The 18,164-nt window shown below is 44.2% G+C and overlaps 1 protein-coding gene across 1 annotated transcript in view; it reads left to right on the top strand.

The window, feature by feature from the left end:
- Positions 1-482: 482 nt before the first annotated feature.
- The window catches only part of UBA7 (ubiquitin like modifier activating enzyme 7), a 411,248-nt gene continuing 393,566 nt past the window's right edge, over positions 483-18,164 (top strand). The window contains 1 exon segment of the mRNA XM_030206492.1: positions 483-537. The gene's annotated coding sequence lies outside the window, so the exon portion shown is untranslated.

The following is an 18,164-nucleotide window of genomic DNA, read 5'->3' as shown; positions in this document are numbered from 1 at the left end:
GTGCTTTGGGTAGGGGAGGAAGAGAAAGAGGAGAGAGGGTAACGGGGCGGGGGACAGAAAGAGCAGGCCGGGGGAGGTGGAATTTAGGTTGGTGAGGAAGAGAAAAAGGTAATGGGGGGGGGGATCCAAAGTAAGAATATTGAAAAGGGGAGGGGGGAGAAAGTCTACCTCCAGAGCCCAGGTGCAGTAGCAAATGAGCCCCTTCTTCCTCGAGCTCCCACTTAGGCAGAATTTATGTTACTATGGTGGGAAGGAAGGGGAGAGGGAGAGTGTCTGAGTGTTTGCTTAAGGTCGAGTGATAGAAGAACACTAGACAGAACGATCATATTTGAAGGAGAAGCCAGGACTGAATATGCGTCTGGACTCTGGAGAAGACTTGCATTTAGGAGTCTTTCACGCATTCCGTTCTGCCAGCCTGCTCTCATCACTCTTACACTAGTGCTGGTGTCTTTAAAAGGCAGAACCAGGAAAGCGCTGTAGAGAAAGCGAAAGCGAAGGATTACTGTGGAGGTCGGATACCGAAAGGCACCGTTGCAAGTAAAAGGGGGGGGGGGGGGGGGGGGGGGGGGGCAGCATTTTATATTAGGGTGTATTTGCGTGTACGTATCCTGTAAATAATGTTTTTTATAACATAAAGGCTGACCAAATGAAGGTGAAGCTCTCAATTGTGTTCTCGTTTGGATGCAGTTTGCAGTGTTAAAGGCAGGGGAGGAGGAAGAATTTAGGCCGGTCCAAGCACTGTGGAGCGAAAGTGCTTCACCCTTATTCGAGGGTCCTGACTCCTAGTGTTGCTTTATTCTCTTAATGCATGGTGAGGGGTTAATTTTCGAAACCTTTTCCACGTGTGAAGCGGTTTTACCGGTGGAAAATGACCTTTTATAATGTTGCATAGAAGTGAGCATTGACTTTAACCCATTAGTTACTCCCATATGGCTTATTATGGGAACATTGGGCACTAATGGGTTAATACGCTCTGCTCACAGCTGTTCTGGGAGTATAGTTTGGAAAGAGGGGCCGTGTGCGACTCAGTCACTAACACAAGCCCTGCTGTTAAGATTAGGGCTGTATTTCTGATTTGGTTCTGAAAACTGAAAGGCTCTTTTATAGCTATTTTGCATGCTCTTTTACATTCTTGTAATGTTTCAATTTGTAGTTTGTATTTCTCATGTTTTCATGTTTATTCTCCCCCCCCCCCCCCCATCCGTTTACTAAGCCGAACAGCAATGCCAACACAGCCCATTCAAAGTGGGCTGTGTTGGCGTTAGAGCACAGCAGCCACTAGTGCGACTTAGTAAACAGGGGGTAATATTTTTTAGGACTGCATTTTTGATTAAAATTTGTAATTGTCATTAATTGCTCAGTTAATTGTGCTCTAAAGGTCTGTTATTTATTTTTTTCCCACTGGAGCTCCTTATGACTCTGGGCAATGGAGGATTAATGGACTTGCCCATCGCAAGGAGATGCAATGGGGAAAAAATAAATGACATACCTTTAATTGTGTGATTAAGCACAATTAAAATGTTAATCAAAATGCAGCTACTTAATATGTACATTCAGCAGCAGTATCCATTCAAGCACGTAAGCCATGCCATCACCCCCCCCCCCCCCCTCCTCAGGATGTCCTTTCTCAGGGAGGGTGTGAGCCAGCAGCATATCTGTGGTGGCATGTCATATCTTCATAGCGGCCCATGAAAAAGTGCAATGGTGGAGGCAGCATGGGGAACATGCTGGACATGGAACTGTGGTAAGGAAGGGGAGGTGAGACTCTGGGATCCAGTGGAGGAGATAGGAAGGGGGAGGGGAGATGAGCTGCTGGACCAAGTGGAAGTAGGGAAGAGAAAGATGAAATGTGATGCTGGAGTTGGGGGTGGAAAGGGAGATTTGGGACCTGAGGGAAGATAGGGAGGGAAGTTGCTGACTACCGGGATGGTATGAAAGAGGAGATGCTGGACCACAGGGGTTTTGGGACAGCACTCCATTATGCAGTTTGTTACAGCATCTCTGTTTTCCTAGCATTCCCACTATGGGAGGCAGGGCAGAGGAAGCCTTCTCCTTGGGCAGCAAAGTTTTGCTTAACTTGATCTCTCCAGCCCTGCCTCCAGCACTTCAGAAGCCATGTGTGCCTCAGATGTAGGAGCAGTCTGTGATACTGGCTCTTGCTCGATGGGGTGGAGAGACCAGCTAGCTAAGTGAATCAGGAGGACCTGCACAGCAGCCCAAGGAAGTAAGGTGGAAAAAAAAAAGAACTCCCTATTCAGCCAAGTGCAGCTGGAAATATGGTGGCAACTTTAACAACTTGTGCAGTTTCCCCTTTGGTAAGACCAGCAGTTATCACTTCGGAACATGCCTGACTTCCAGTGGCATCCTTGCACAAACTTGTGGAGTGTTTCCTCAATTTGCTTCTCAAATTTTGGCAACATCTCAACTGATAGAGTCTGAGTCTAACGTTGTGAAAGAGAAAGTGGCTATTTTGGACCAAGAGGTGAAATCTATTCAAGAGACTTGTGACTTCTCTAGTAGTTCACAAAATGGTGATTCATTGTCATCTGGAATTTATGGAAAATAGAGCTAGATATGTATCCAGACAGCTCAAAACACGGCAGCCAGACTAATATTTGGCAAATCAAAATACGAAAATGCAAAACCCCTAAGAGAAAAACTACACTGGCTCCCACTCAAAGAACACATCATGTTTAAACTCTGTACTTTAGTCCATAAAATCATCAATGGTGACGCCCCAGCCTACATGTCAGACCTAATAGAACTTCCACCCAGGAACGCAAAAAAATCTTCTCGCACTTTCCTCAACCTTCATCCACCAAATTGCAAAGGCCTGAAATACAAATTAATGCACGCATCTACCTTTTCCTATATGAGCACACAGCTCTGGAACGCGTTGCCACGCAACTTGAGAACTGTCCATGAACTGACAAATTTCTGCAAACTATTGAAAACCTATCTCTTCGACAAGATATACAACAAATAACACATGTAACTGTACAATCTTTGACTTATCCAGAAATGTTTCTTACTATCTTTTGCTTTAATACTAGCATTTAACCCAAAACTCTGTTAATAATAAATGTATGTTCCCTTCTATTTCCCATATCCACAATGAATTGAAAGCCACATTGAGCCCACAAAAAAGTTGGGATAATGTGGGATACAAATGCAATAAATAAATAATCTTGAATTTTCCATTAATTTTTTCTCTGACACATAAATACCTGAAGGATATGCTAAAATTTCCAGAAAATACTTTGCTTTATTTAAATAATATATATTATGTATCGTCATGTGGTATAAATCAGGAGAAGCAATCACATCCAGTGGAATCTACATTAGATGTTACTAGACTTTTAGAAACCTCTGAAGACTTTGTGACTGGGAAAGCAACTTTGGTTGTATCAGTTGTGTTTGTTCCCCTAGTCCTTGTATTTTCGGAAAGAGTAGACAAGTGATTCATGTCTACCTGTTCCACTTCATTGAGGATTTTATAGAGCTTCATCATATCTCTCCTCAGCTGTCTCTTCTCCAAGCCGAAGAGCTGTAGTTACTTTAGCCTTTCGTCATAGGGAAGGATCCTGTCCCCTTTATCATTCTCTGTAACTTTTCTAATTCTGCTATATCTTTTTTTTTTTTAGATGCAGTGACCTGAATTGCACACAGTATTCAAGATGTGATCGCACCATGGTGTGATACAAAGGCATTATAATTTTCTCAGTTTTGTTCTCCATTCCTTTCCTAATAATTCCTATCATTCTATTTGCTTTCTTAACCACAGTTGCACACTGCACAGAGGGTTTCAACTTATTATCAACAATGACACCTAAATCCTTTTCCTGGTCAGTGACTCCTAATGTGGAAGCTTGCATCATGTAGCTATAGTTCTCTTCCCTACATGCATCACTTTGCAATTGCTCACATTAAATGCCATCTGCCATTTGGATGCCCAGTTTCTCTGTCTTGTAAATTTTCACGGTCTTCTTTTGATTTAACAACTTTGAATAATTTTGTGTTGTCAGTAAATTTGATCTCTGCACTCATTCCTGTTTCCAGATTATTTATAAACTAGTAAAAAAGCCCCATTTCTGATGCAAATGAAACAGGGGCTAGCAATGTTTTCTTCTGTGTGCATGTGGGAGTGTGTGTGTCCCTGCCCTCTGGCTTCTCTCCCCTCCCCCCTCTGAGTCCTTCACTGTTACAGAGCCAGCAATTTGATTTCGTGCTCTGCTGTTTTCCTTCACTGACTGTGTTACAGAGAGGGCGGGGCAGACACTCATAGGGAAACCGGATATCTCGCCCCCTTCACACTTCCGGCTGGAGGCTTCATAGAACGTTGGTGTTGCCTTTTATATAGAGAGATATGTTAAAAGGCAACAGTTCCAGCACAGACAGCTGGGAAACCCCACTATTTACACTTCTCCACTTGAAAATATTGACCATTTAACCATATTCTGTTTTTCTATCTTATCATTTCTTAATCCACTGCCTCCTGTCCCCTGACTTTCTGATTTCCTCAGGGTTCATAAGATACTTTGTCAAATGTCTTCTAAAGATGCGGTTATACAAGATCAACCAGCTAACCTTTGCCCACATATATTCACCACTTCAGAGAAATATAGCAAGATTTCCCTTGGCTAAATTCTTGTTGGTTTTGTCCAATTAATCCATGTCTATGTATATGCTCAGTAATTTTATTTATCATTTCCCGGGTCACCTCAAGAACTCTTTAAAAAAAATATATAGGCATTACATTGGCCACCCTCCAATATTCCACTACCACATTTAATTTAACAGATAAATTACAAATTACTAATAATAGCTTTGCAATTTCATTTTATCAGTACTATGGGATGTATGCCATTTGGTTCAGGTGATTTCCTGCTGTTTAATTTGTCAAATTGCTCAATTACATCTTCCAAGTTTCCAAAAAAACATTTCAGTTCCTCCAGCATACACAGGAATTTTATATATCCTAAAGAGTACTTTATAACTATTTTCCACAATACCATCAACTCTGCGATTTCTTTTTGCAACACATTAATGAAATCTATCACCATTATCTTTTTCATTTCTATGAATGAACTCCAGAGCTCAACCGTCATTGAACTCACTTCAGTCTTTCTTGCCTCCCTCCATTGTGTGCTGCAGGCTTAGTGCATTCACTCTATCCCACATAGTCAGCCTCCGCTGTGCTTTGTTTACTCCCACCATTCACCAGGGGGCAGTTTTAATTGAGCAGAGATTCATGTTGATTTAACTCTGCCTGTCTAAGCAGCCATCAGGTGGGTGATGTCACTTCCTCTCAAGGTGTCTTTTTTTTTCTCTGCTTCCCCAGGTAGCCACCATCTTCCCTTTCCTACCCCCATGTGGCCAAGATTTTTCCTTCTCAATTCTATCCCCTTAAGTGGCCCGTGCCTTCCCTTCTTTCTCTACCCTTCCCCTAGGTGACCCATAATCCCCCTGTCCTCTTTCTACCCTCCAAGGTGGCCAACACCTCCCTTTTTCTATCCCCCTCCAAGGTTTCCAGAATCTCTTCTGTCTCTTGCCCATCCCTGCCCATCCTACCAAGCCATCTAACATCTTATCTTTTTCCCTACCCCTTTCTTGGTCCACCTTCTCATTTATCCTTCATATTCAGCCAGCTTTCCCCAGCCAGGCCTGCCATCCTACCACTTCCAGGATGTAAAGCTGTAATAGCTGTAAAGCTGTAACAGACATAATGAAACACTTGAACTATATGTTACAAAATGGACTCTTCCCGAAGGAGAAAGGAAACATTCTACTCACCCCCATACCTAAAGACGCAAAGAAAAGTGCCAGTGACCTAACCAACTACAGGCCAGTAGCATCCATTCCATTAATAATCAAACTAACGGAAGGGTTGGTGACCAAACAACTCACAAACTATTTAAATAAATTCTCAGTAATCCACGACTCCCAGTCAGGATTTCGGTCTAACCACAGTAGTGAAACAGTGGACTTGTACTGAAAGGCTCACTGCTGCACTGAAGCACCGCTGACTCCTCTTCTCCTACTGTGCCAGAACAGTGCTGTGTTCTTTTTGCACCCAAGGTGGAAGCCTAGTCCACCTAGTGGCAGAGTTTGCCTTGTGATAAATTCACGCAGATAGAGTTATCTTAGATAATGATGGCCTATCCAGTCTGTCCATTTGCACCAACTACTAATTTCTGCTATCCATGTTCCTTTCCCATAGATGTCCTCTGTGTGTGTCCTGTTTAATTATTTAGATTTTGCTTGCACCTTTTCAGTAGTAGCTCAAGACAGTGGCGTTCCTAGGGGGGCTGACAGCCGGGGCAGATGGCCAATGCGCCCCGCCCCCCCCCCCCCCCCCAGAACAGCGTGACGCCCCCCCCTGGCGAAATAATTCCCCCCCCCGGGTGCACGCCGCTGGGGGGGGGGGGGGTGCCGCGCACCTGCCGGCTCTTTGTTTTCATGCTTCCTCTGCCCCGGAACAGGAAGTAATCTGTTCCGGGGCAAAGGGAGCATGAAAACGAAGAGCCGACAGGCGTGCGGCACCCCCCCCCCCCCCCAGCGGCGTGCACCTGGGGTGGACCGCCCCCACCGCCCCCCCCCCCCTTGGTAAGCCATAGGCTCAAGATGAGGTACATTAGGTATTTTCCCTGTTCTTTAAAGGCTTACAATCTAAATATGCAGCTGAGGTAATGGAGGGTTAAATGATTTGCCCAAGATCACAAGGAGCAACAGTGGGATTTGAACCAGGCTTCCCTTTGTCAGTTCAGTGCTTTAACCACTAGGCCAGTGGTGCCTAACTCTGATCCTGGAGGCACTCCAGCCAGTGAGGTTTTCAGGATATCCACAATGAATATTCATGAAACAGATTTGCATGCTGTGGAGGCAGTTCATGCAGCTTTCATGAATATTCATTGTGAATATCATGAAAACATGACTGGCTGGGGTGCCTCCGGGACCAGGTTTGGGAACCACTACACTAGGCTACTTCTACACTCCTATGCTTTCTTGAATTCAGATACAATCCTTGTCTATCACCTTAAGTAGGAGGACATTCCATTCATCTTCCATCCTTTCCTTGAAGAAGTATTTCCTTGAGTTACTCCTGATTTGTAAGGGCTTGTATTGATATGTACGGGTTTTATTTTGCTTTTATGATGTCATTGTTCATTGATATACTAGTAAAAAAGGCCCGTTTCTGGCTGAAATGAAACGGGCGCTAGCAAGGTTTTGCGCGGAGTGTGTATGTTTGAGAGAGTGTCTGTGAGAGTGACTGTGTGAGTTTGAGAGTGAGAATGTGCAAGTGTGTGTGTGTGACAGAGAGTGGGTGTGAGTGTGTCTGTGAGAGAGTGTGTGTGTGCTTATGTAAGACAGTGAGTGTCCTTCCCTGTCCCCCCTGTCAGGTGTCAGGACTGGGGGGACTGTGGACAGTCATGAAGGCAGCCCCTATCAAAATAATGAAACCAAGACCATTTGTATAATAATCACTGCATTCCAGAGAACAAAATGGAGCAAGTTCTCACATGCTATCTTTTGCTTTCTGTATTCAGTAGCTGACAGGCTTGCTAGACTTACCTAAGTGGCTGCAGCTACAATACACTGAAAAGAAAGCAAGGAAACCTACGAGACCTAGATACGGCCGTCCCCTTGGCCTCTGACGCTCCTCCCTTCTTCTATTTGACTTCCCTCTGATAGGTCCGTCATTCGGTGTGACGCTCCTCCCTTTTCCTGTTTCAGTTCCCTTTGATAGGTCAGAGCGGTGCAGCTGTGACACTCCTCCCTTCTCTGATAGGTCAGGGTGGGGCAGAGATGTAGTGTGCTTAAAAATGGTTACAGAGCTTCGAACATACGAACTGTTGAAGCCTCAGAGTGTGCTTTAGAACGTTGAGGGTGCTTTTTATGTGCAGATGGGGCGTGGCTGAGACTGAGGGTGAGTAGTCCGAATAGCCTAGCCTACCAGGAGGTACTGGAGTTCAGGACAGATGGAGTGAGCTTCAGAACGTCTGAGGGGAGATTTTATTTATATAGATTCTGAGTGCTACTGTCCTTTGCTATGGCCGCTGCTATGGACTCTCTCTTACCCTTTCCCTTTTACTTCTTCTTCCCTGTTCCTTCTATCCTATCTAATTTGATTGTAATTGTATAACCACTGGTCTGGCGAAAGCCTTATCAGTACATTGTAAGCCACTTTGAGCCTGCAAACATGTGGGGAAAAGTGGGGTATAAATGTGCTAAATTTAAATAAATAAATGGTTGACAGATTGTATGGTTTGAGGATTCAATGCTTGTGTGATTGTTCTTTTCTATCATTACATTGGAGTTCCTTTCTTGTTATATTTTGTATTTTACTTTTGCTTCAACGAAGAACGGTATATCAAAATACAAATCTATCCCGAAGGAGGAAGTGACGTCACGGAGCCGAATGGCCGCTTAGACTACTAGTTCCCAAGCTTCCCTACCTTTTTACAGCGAAAAGCACAATATTATCCTTTGATATTACATCTGCACGACGCCCGGAGACTTACCCACGGACCGGGGTGCAAAATGAGTAAGAAAATCTCAGCGATCCCACGGGACAGCGAGCGGGCGGCAGTCCGAAAATCAGTGCGGGGCTCATCGCGCCATGCTTCCCCTGGGGCGCGGGAGTCTTCGGGGTCTGATTCTGGTTCTTCGCATGTAGAACGAGGCGATCGTGCGGCTAAATCTAAGAGCCCACAGGATTTGACAAAGTGCTTAGAGGCAATACGTGCAGAAATTCGCGCCTCTAAAAATGAGATTCTGGAGCACGTGGATGCGCTCAGCGTCGACCTGCGAGAACTCGGAGGCAGAGTGGAAACGCTTGAAGAGAGAGTGGAAGAACAAGCGGACAAGCATGAGGCCATGGAAGTGAGCATGGTTAAATTAGCTGCACAAGCCGAAGACCTGCAGTACAAATTGGACGACATCGAGAACCGTGGACGTCGCCAGAATCTTCGATTTCAGGGCGTGCCGGAAAATGGCGACAAGGAGAATGTTCCAGTGGTGGTGCGGGCCCTGTGTACGCAACTCATGGGTGAGACCTTTGACGCTGAAACACTGGGAATAGAGCGTGCCCACAGAGCTTTGGGTAAACCCAAAGATAATAAGCCGAGAGACATTGTAGTGTGCTTTTCCACCTATGCATGTAAAGACCTGCTCTGGCAGAAAGCTCGTCAGAATCCTGTTTTACAGTATAAGGACGCACGCGTTTACATCTTTCAAGACCTCTCTCTGTTTACCTTAAACTAAAGGCGGGCAATGAAGCCAGTACTCGAGATTTTGTTAAAAGAAAAAATTGCATATCGCTGGGCCTTCCCCTTTGCGATCTGCTTCGACCTTAAAGGGGAGCAACATCGTTGTCGTTCGGTGGGAGCTGCGTGGAAACACCTGCACGAGGCTGGATTAGCCCTTAAGGAGTCTCTACCTGTGGCGATGGCTTCCTCTACTAAGAAACGGCTCCAAAAGTGGCAGAGAGTGGAAAAAGCAGCGAGGAGCCAATCTTGAGACTGGTAGTCTGAACTGGTTTGATAAGAGTTAGATGGCTGTTAACATGCAAAGGATACTTGACTTTGAAAATTTGAATGTTTTCTTGTGTTGCTTTTGCAACACATATTGAAATGCATGAGAAAGGAGAAGGATAATATAAAGGTGAAAATTAAAGGTAGGAGGGGGGAGGTGGGTGGGGGGTTTGAGGGGTACAAGTTTGGCTCCTGGGTCATTGTTCCTCTGCTATCCCATTCAGTGGCTTAGTGCATTGTTTGGTGGGGGGTCGGCAGGGAGGAGGGGAGGATTGGGAGGGTGGGTTTGGGGCAGCAACGGGGGGATAGTTAGGGGGGATGGGGGGGAGTTCAGGGAAGTAGAGGGGAAGGTAGGAAGCCAAATCTTTTATCCAGCAAGTGTTCCATATATAGTGAGGTAGATGGTTGACTTTAAAATTCTCACATATAACATCAAAGGTTTAAACACTCCATTTAAAAGGCATTCCTTATTTAAGGAATTACAGCTAATAAGTCCCCAAGTGGTATTCTTACAAGAAACTCATTTTCATAAAAAACATGAGCACCTGTTGACCTCTTTACAGTACCCAAATGTTTTTCATGCTTCTGATATTAAAGGTGTCAAGAAAAGGGGAGTGGCTATTATGTTCCACAAAAATGTACAGATGCAACTTCTGCACTCCAAGAGGGATTCTGAGGGTTGTTTTCTATTCCTGCATGTTATGGTGGAAAGCAAGGAATATACGCTGGCAAGTGTCTATGCTCCAAATGAGCGGCAGGAGCGATTTTTCCTGCACCTTCGGAAGGAGTTGCAGAACTTTGCTCGGGGCATGGTGATAGTGGCGGGAGATTTTAACGCTACTATGCAACCTAGGTTGGATAAGACTGCTGCACCCTCCTCCAATGATTATAGAATTTCTAAAGCTTTGGGGAATTTTGTAGAGACTATGGGACTTTATGATGTATGGAGACTGGACCACTCGGGGAGAAGGGACTATACATTTCATTCACATGTGCACTTCTCTCACTCCCGACTGGACTATGTCTTCTTGGATAAGGGCTTGTCAGAAGGGGGCGGGGGATCATTCATAGGACACACTACCATCTCTGATCATGCTCCTGTTTGGGCAACAATTCCTTCATTGAAGGAAGAGACGCGAGATAGAAGGTGGACTCTTAACAATTGTCTACTACAGGACCCAGAAATTGTAACTAACTTTCGCTCTGTGTTGAAGGAGTACTTTGACCTCAACTTGGATTCTGGGCCAGCTTTGGGTACAGTGTGGGATGCATTTAAAGCTGTATCTAGAGGTTATTTTATTAAGTGTGCCAGCCAGCGCTCTAGAACCCACAAAGTGAGATTAGCCCAGTGTATGGAGCGGTTAGGTGCTTTGGAGAACAGGTAATAGGGCCTTTGGCTCGGTATCTGACTTCCGCAAACTGCAAGCAATACGACTGGAGCTGGCAGCCTTACATGATGAGAGCTTGCAGTTTGTTAATGCACGTCTGCGACAAGTCCATTATGAATTTACAAATAAACCAGGCAGGATGCTGGCCACTAAGTTAAGGAAGATGAGGGCAGACAGAAATATCTTGAGAATGAAGGACGATAGGGGTACCATGTTGCACACCTCAGACAAGATTAGGGAGCGTTTTGCCCTTTTTTATGAGAATCTTTATAAGGAGGATGCTGCTGTACAGACTGAAGCCATTGACCAATATTTGGCAGACCTGGGTATGTCGGTGCTATCTGATTCGCAGAAGAGAGAGTTGGAAGAACCGGTGTCAGTGAAGGAAGTCACTCGAGTTATTAAAGCGCTGCCGACGGGGAAGGTGTCGGGATTAGATGGCTTTACTAATGAGTTTTTTAAGCTTTTTGTGGGGGAGTTGGCACCCTATTTGATGTTGGTTATTAACTCGGTGCGGGATGGTGCGCCTTTCCCGAAGTCAATGATGGAGGCTTGGGTGGCGGTGATACCAAAGCCAGATAAAGATATTACTGAATGTGCTTCGTATCGCCCCATTTCGATTCTTAATACAGACGTAAAAATCTTGGCTAAGGTGTTGGCAAATCGGTTGGGTGATATGTTACCTAGCTTGGTGCACCCAGATCAAGTTGGTTTTGTAGCAAATAGACAGGCCTTGGACAACATCCGTAGAATGCTGGACCTACTCTTTGCAGCTCAGTCGAAGGCCTTGCCAGTGGTATTATTGGGGTTGGATGCGGAGAAGGCCTTCGACCGAGTTCACTGGGGATATCTGGATAAAGTCTTGAATAGAATGGGAATTGGCCCCTATTTCAGAACTTGGATTCAAGCACTATATACCTCACCACAGGCCTGTGTAAGTGTAAATGGTGGTAACTCGGGGATGTTTGGCCTGGGCCGTGGCACTCGCCGGGGATGCCCTCTGTCGCCTCTGCTGTTTGCTCTGGCGATGGAGCCCTTGGTGGTTGCTATACGGGTAAAATGTTGATATTACTGGAGTGCGGGTGAGGGCCAAGGAATACAAGATTGCTTTATTTGCGGATGATGTGCTCTTATCATTAACTAATCCGGTAATTTCCCTTCCAAATTTAATGAAAGAGATAGGGGCCTATTCCAGGATATCTGGTTATAAACTCAACGCGAGTAAGTCTGTTGGGCTGACGGTGGGGATGTCGCCGGAGCGCTTGGAGGCGTTGAGGGCCTCCTTTGCTTTTAAGTGGACAGACAGGGACATTAGATACTTGGGGGTACAGATCCCAGGGAACCTAGCAGATTTGTTTGCTGTAAACTACCCGGCTCTTCAGAAAGAGGTCCTGAGGGATTTAGATAGATGGAATTTGATGGATCTTTCCTGGTTAGGGCGAATAGCGGCACTTAAAATGAACATTTTGCCTCGCTTGCTGTACTTATTTCAGGTACTGCCGTTGCGAGTCCCCAGGGCATTCATATCTAAGCTACAGGATAGCCTGATCCGTTTTGTTTGGCACCAGAAACGACCGCGCTTGCCAAGAGCCTTTCTGTATAAAAGTAAGCGAGCTGGAGGTCTCGGAGTGCCCAATCTGTATTGGTACTACTGTGCTGCGCAGGCTAGATCGGCTGTGGAGTGGTTCCGAAGGGCAGATCATAAACTGTGGGTCCATCTTGAACAAGATCTAATCGGTTCTCGTAGGTTGGGGCACTTGATGTGGCTTCCGGGTAAATATCGGGGACAAGTTGATCGGTTTCCGCCTATGATGCAGGCTACATTTTATTACTGGGATCGAATGTTTCGGGAGCGCCGGCCTCCAGTGTCTGGATTGGCCCCGATTGTTGACAATCCCCTGTTTGGTCCGGGAATGGGGAACACAGTTTTCCGTAAATGGGCTGCTTCGGGAGTGGACATGTTGGGTCAGCTACATGTAGGAGAACAGTTAGTGCCCTTTGAGACACTGATGGCAGATTATCGGCTTCCAACTTGTGATAAATATGCTTATGGGCAATTGATACATTTTCTGCAAGAGCCTGCTTATGTGGAGTGCCAGAGGCGAGAGGTTCATCCTTTAGAGGAAGTGTGTGTGGACTCTCGCAGTACACGTGGAATGATAACTTTTTTATATGGTTATTTGGGGACGCATCTAAAACCCTCCCACTTGCATCGTAGACGATGGGAACAGGAGTTAAATTTTACTTTACCTGATGCGGATTGGTTGCAATTGGAGAAGTGCATTTTGAAATCCTCTATAGCAGTGGCTGTTAAGGAGAACTCGCTTAAGGTATTCTATAGGTGGTATCTTACACCGGTACGTTTGCACCACATGTTCCCTAGAGTATCTGCGAGTTGCTGGAGAAATTGTGGAGGAGTGGGGACGATGGGCCACATTTGGTGGTCCTGTCCTAAAGCTGTAGCTTACTGGAAGGGAGTTCGATCTCGCCTTCAAAATTGGTTAGGCAGATCTGTGCAGTGGCATCCTTTAATTTTCTTGCTGGGGCAGAGACCCGTGGGCTTAACGGGTAACCAGTGGTTTATGATGAGAGGGTCCTTGCAGGCAGCTCGTATAAACCTGGCAAAGAGTTGGAAATCTCCGCTGGTACCCTCATTGGTGGGTTGGATTACAAAGGTGCATTATATATGTGAGATGGAGCGGTTGACAGCAGTTAAAAAGAAAACCCTGCCTAAGTGGGAAAATGTGTGGAAACCCTTTTTGAATGCTTGTTCTGGATAGTTGATTGAATTGGGAGGGGGGGAGGTAGGGGTGGAGGGAGGGGAGAAGGGGGGATTAAGGACTTAATAGAGTAGTAGAATTGGGGACTTATAACTCTATAAACTGTTAAATCCTGAAGTAAAATTGGATGCTGGAATAGTGTTGTTATCTTTTGTTATTGTAATGTACTTTGCATTACTTACTGCAGACTTGTTATGGTGTGAAAAGTTGTGCATTGTTCTTGGTTTGCTTTGTCTTAACGACACCTAATAAAGACTTCTATAAATTAAAAAAAAAAATACAAATCTATCCCCTTTCACCTTCATTCCATGCCCCCACATACCTGAGCTTCCTTTCAGTTGAAAGAGATTCGCCTTCTGTGTATTTAGGCCATATAGGTATTTAAATGTCTATCATACCCCCCCCCCCTCCTGCTTTTCTTCCAAAGTATACATATTCAGATCTTTAAGTCTGTCCCCATCTGCTTTATGATGAGCACTGACCATTTTAACAGCCACTCTCTGGACTGACTCCATCCTTTTAAAGATGCAGTTTCCAGAATTGTATATGGTGCTGTAAAAAAAAGAATCTACCTGAGATCCAATCCCTGTGGCATGCCACTAGTAACGCCTTTCTCCTCAAAGTGAACTCTTTTTTTTTTTTTTCACCACTACCCTTCGTTACCTTCCACTCAAGCAGTCTGTAACCCAGTCAGTCACCTTAGGGCCCATACCAAAGATGTTAACTTTATCTATAAGTTGTTTACGCAGAATCGTGTCAAATGCTCTGCTGAAATCCAAGTACACCACATCCAGTGCTTTCCCTCAATCTAACTCTAGCCACCCAGTCTAAGAAATTAATCAGATTTATCTGACAATGCCTACCTCCATTAAAATGCTGCTTCAGGTTCTGCAATTCATCAGCTTTCAGAAACTACATTGCCCTCTGTTTTAGAGTTAAAGAAAAAGTGGGAAGTGGACCAATGACTCCAGGGAGACGGGATACTGATGTATAGAGTACCACTTCATTCACAGACTCGACACAGTACTGTGTTTCGGCCACAGGCCTGCCTCAGGAGTCTAAACAATAGGTCAAAAAATATAATAATTTAAAAAAGCACATATATACATACTGTGAAGGGGAGGATAAGGAGTTTGAACAGATGGAAGTGGAGGGGGAGAAGGAAGGAGGCTCAAGAGCCGAGGGAGTCAGAGCAGATCCTTACCTTTATTCATTCCTCAGGGAGAGAGAGAGAGAAGGGAAAAGGTAGTGCCCCCTAGAAAATGGAGGTGGGAGAAGGACTACATTTCCCAGCATCCCCGGGGAAAACCCTGGTATAGGGATTATTGGTCCCAGCATTCCCCGGGAGGAGGCTCTGACAAGGCAAGGTAGGGGCACCTGGAACATAATCAAGACAAGTAAGAGAGGAACAGCCACCCAGAGGGGAGGAGAATGAGCCCATGGACTGGCAAGCTGCTGGAGAGAAGGAGCAGGAGGCAGGCTCTGAGGAACCCATGGACCTTTCTGCCTGGGCTCAGGCCTTGAAAGCTAAACTGAAAAACCAGGTGAACTCTTGGTGTCACAGCTGGGCTGAAAGTGGAAAGGGGAAAGGTCATGCGGGAGGAGGGTCAGTGAAGTAATAGAGTGACCCAGAAAGGGTGGGATCTTTTCCTCTTTCCCAAAAGAGTTCAGGCTGTGTTCCTTGAAGAGACTGTGTGTCTGAACTGAGTGCTAAGGCACTAAGCACTGTGGATTTTGAACTGTTGGGAAAACAAACCTTCTTTTGTGTGGGGGAGGGGAAAGTAAGCTACAGTGGGGGTTTTTTCCTTTTTGTGGGCTGAGGCCCACAGAGCTGTGGGTTTTGAACTGTGTGCAGAAACCCCGTGGGGGTGGACAAGATACAGGGATTCTTTTTGGGGTGTGAAGTTGGACTACAGAGGAACCTATCTGTGGGGACTGTTAATTTGGCTCCAACTGATTTGTGCAGCAGCTGAAAGGGGACGTGTTTGTGTTTCTGCTGTACCTGGGGCCCTGAGAGAAAAACAGGAGCAACTGTTTTGAAGGGCTGCAGGATTCCTTTTGAAAGTTACTGAACTGTGAATCACTGACAATAAAGGAGCTTGGTAACTTTTACCTTTTTGGAGTTTATTTTCTTTGAGCCCTGCCCTGTGGACTGCAGTGGGCCGGGAGGCTGAGTGGCCAGGGTGGAGGCAAGATCCCGAAGACCCTCGGGCGGAGGGAAGGATCTTTTACAATACACACATGAAAACGAAAGAGATTTCTCAAATCGTACATAGATAACTTCAATCTGAACATATATATACATACACATATACAATAATTTAAAACAAGCGAAAGAGATTCCTCAAAAAGTACACAGAGAACCTCAAGATAAATATATATATTGAGAGTGGAGGAGTGGCCTAGTGGTTAGGGTGGTGACTTTGGTCCTGAGGAACTGAGTTTGATTCTCGGCACAGGCAGCTCCTTGTGACTCTGGGCAAGTCACTTAACCCTCCATTGCCCGCCACATTGAGCCTGCCATGAGTGGGAAAGCGAGGGGTACAAATGTTATATATATATATATATATATATATATATATATATATATATACACACACACACACATACATACCTACATGAACTCATAATAAAAACTCATAATATGTAAATGTATAAGCAAGAGCATGCATATGCATAAACTCATATTTTGAACTCAAATATAATAAATAATATAATAGAAACTCATAATATATAGATGGCGAGTAAGAACATATAATACGTAAATGTATAAGAACATGAATATGCATGAACCAATATTAAGACCTCATAATAAAAAATGAATATAACTCATAATGTATAAGCAAGAACATAAATATGCATGGACTCGTATCAAAAACCCATAATATATAAATGACGAATAAGGACATGAATACACATGCACTTATTTTGAGAGTTCATAATAAAGAACATGAATATGCCTATGCTCTGAATAAAAGGACAGCTCCAAAGAAAAGCCACATAACATACAAATAATGATGAAATGCATAATGTCAGAAGGTCATGAAATACATAATATTGATTTGTACAATATCTAAAAATAGATAGATGTTAATGTAGTGTACCAATGCGGCAATGATGCATTTGAAATGCATGAATGCTAATGTGAGGGTGCCCAAGGGAAAAATATGTATACAAAACCACAAAACAAAGTATGCAAAGGAATATACAAAAAAATGTTTATACACAAAAAAATGTATATACAAAAAATGAACAGGTTCTGGATGCCAGCAGTGCATATTTATAGAAAATGTTCTGCAATTGGTCTGTTGTAGATTGCTGGGGACACTATACGGATGTGGTGGGGAACGAATAAATAAATGAACTGTAATGGGGAGTGAATAAATAAATGAACTGTGACATTGAAGAAACATTTAAAACAAACCTTAAATGATTCTGGTACTAGGAATAGGTTGAATGGTCTGTAAAAGAGAAGAAAAAAAATTAAGAAAAAAAAATTATAATAAAACGGTAAGAAAACTGTATAACGCCAGGCAAAGTGGGAAAAGACAGCTAAAAAAACACCTAGGTAGCAGGGGTCACGTGAATATATCTGCTGGAAAACACCTTGGCATATGTAATAAGGACTTAGGTAACGGACGTCTCGTGAATAGATCAGCTGAATAACACCTTCGGCATATTTGAATAGGACCTGGTCTGAAAATTTGAATAAATGAGCAGGACAAAAGCGGAAAAATAAACAGTTGTAAAGATGCACAAACATACCTTGAGAAAGACCTATTAGTAATTAATCTCTGTGCTGTTTCAGGTTCTGCAACACTTGTGGGGGCCCATCAATCGTCGTGTACAATTTATGGTACTGGGTCAAGGTGGAATACTTCTAAATTCTGCTCTTCAAGATTCGGAGGTTTCTTTAAGTGTGGAACTTTGAACCCCACTTCCCCCTCCAGAAATGACAGAACCTCCTTGGTGGTGACTGTGCCTGACAGGAGTGTGGCTTCTCCAACTGCTTCTGCTGTTAGGTTATTGTCCTTCTCCAGCTGAGGTTAGGAAAATGGATGGAGGAGCACTGGAATCCATTCAAGGCTGGATTACCTTAGCGGACATTTTAAAGTTATTGACTCGGACTGAAACATATTTGCAGGGTTTTGGGACTGAGATTGCAAAATTCTTGACTGAGATCACTAAATTTGTGGATCAAGACAAGAAGATTAATGCAACTAGTCATAGGACAACTAAATTGAAAGGTCAAATTCAGTTTCTTCAAAATACTAGTGTTGCAAATATTAAGGATAGTTTACTTATCCACTGTCAGCTGGATTTTGCAGAAAATAGATCGTAGTGAAAATTTACATTTTCCCCCAAAATGCTGAAAAATATTTTTCTGAAGTTTATATTTTTCTGCAGCTCAAGATATATGCATATCCTCATTGTGTGATGAGTCCTTAAGACTGTTTTCTGAG

This window comes from Microcaecilia unicolor, chromosome 6 (genome assembly GCF_901765095.1).
Source record: "Microcaecilia unicolor chromosome 6, aMicUni1.1, whole genome shotgun sequence".
In the NCBI taxonomy this organism is placed as follows: domain Eukaryota; kingdom Metazoa; phylum Chordata; class Amphibia; order Gymnophiona; family Siphonopidae; genus Microcaecilia; species Microcaecilia unicolor.
Note: the sequence above shows the minus strand (reverse complement) of the source record. Positions and strands in the feature narration are given on the sequence as shown.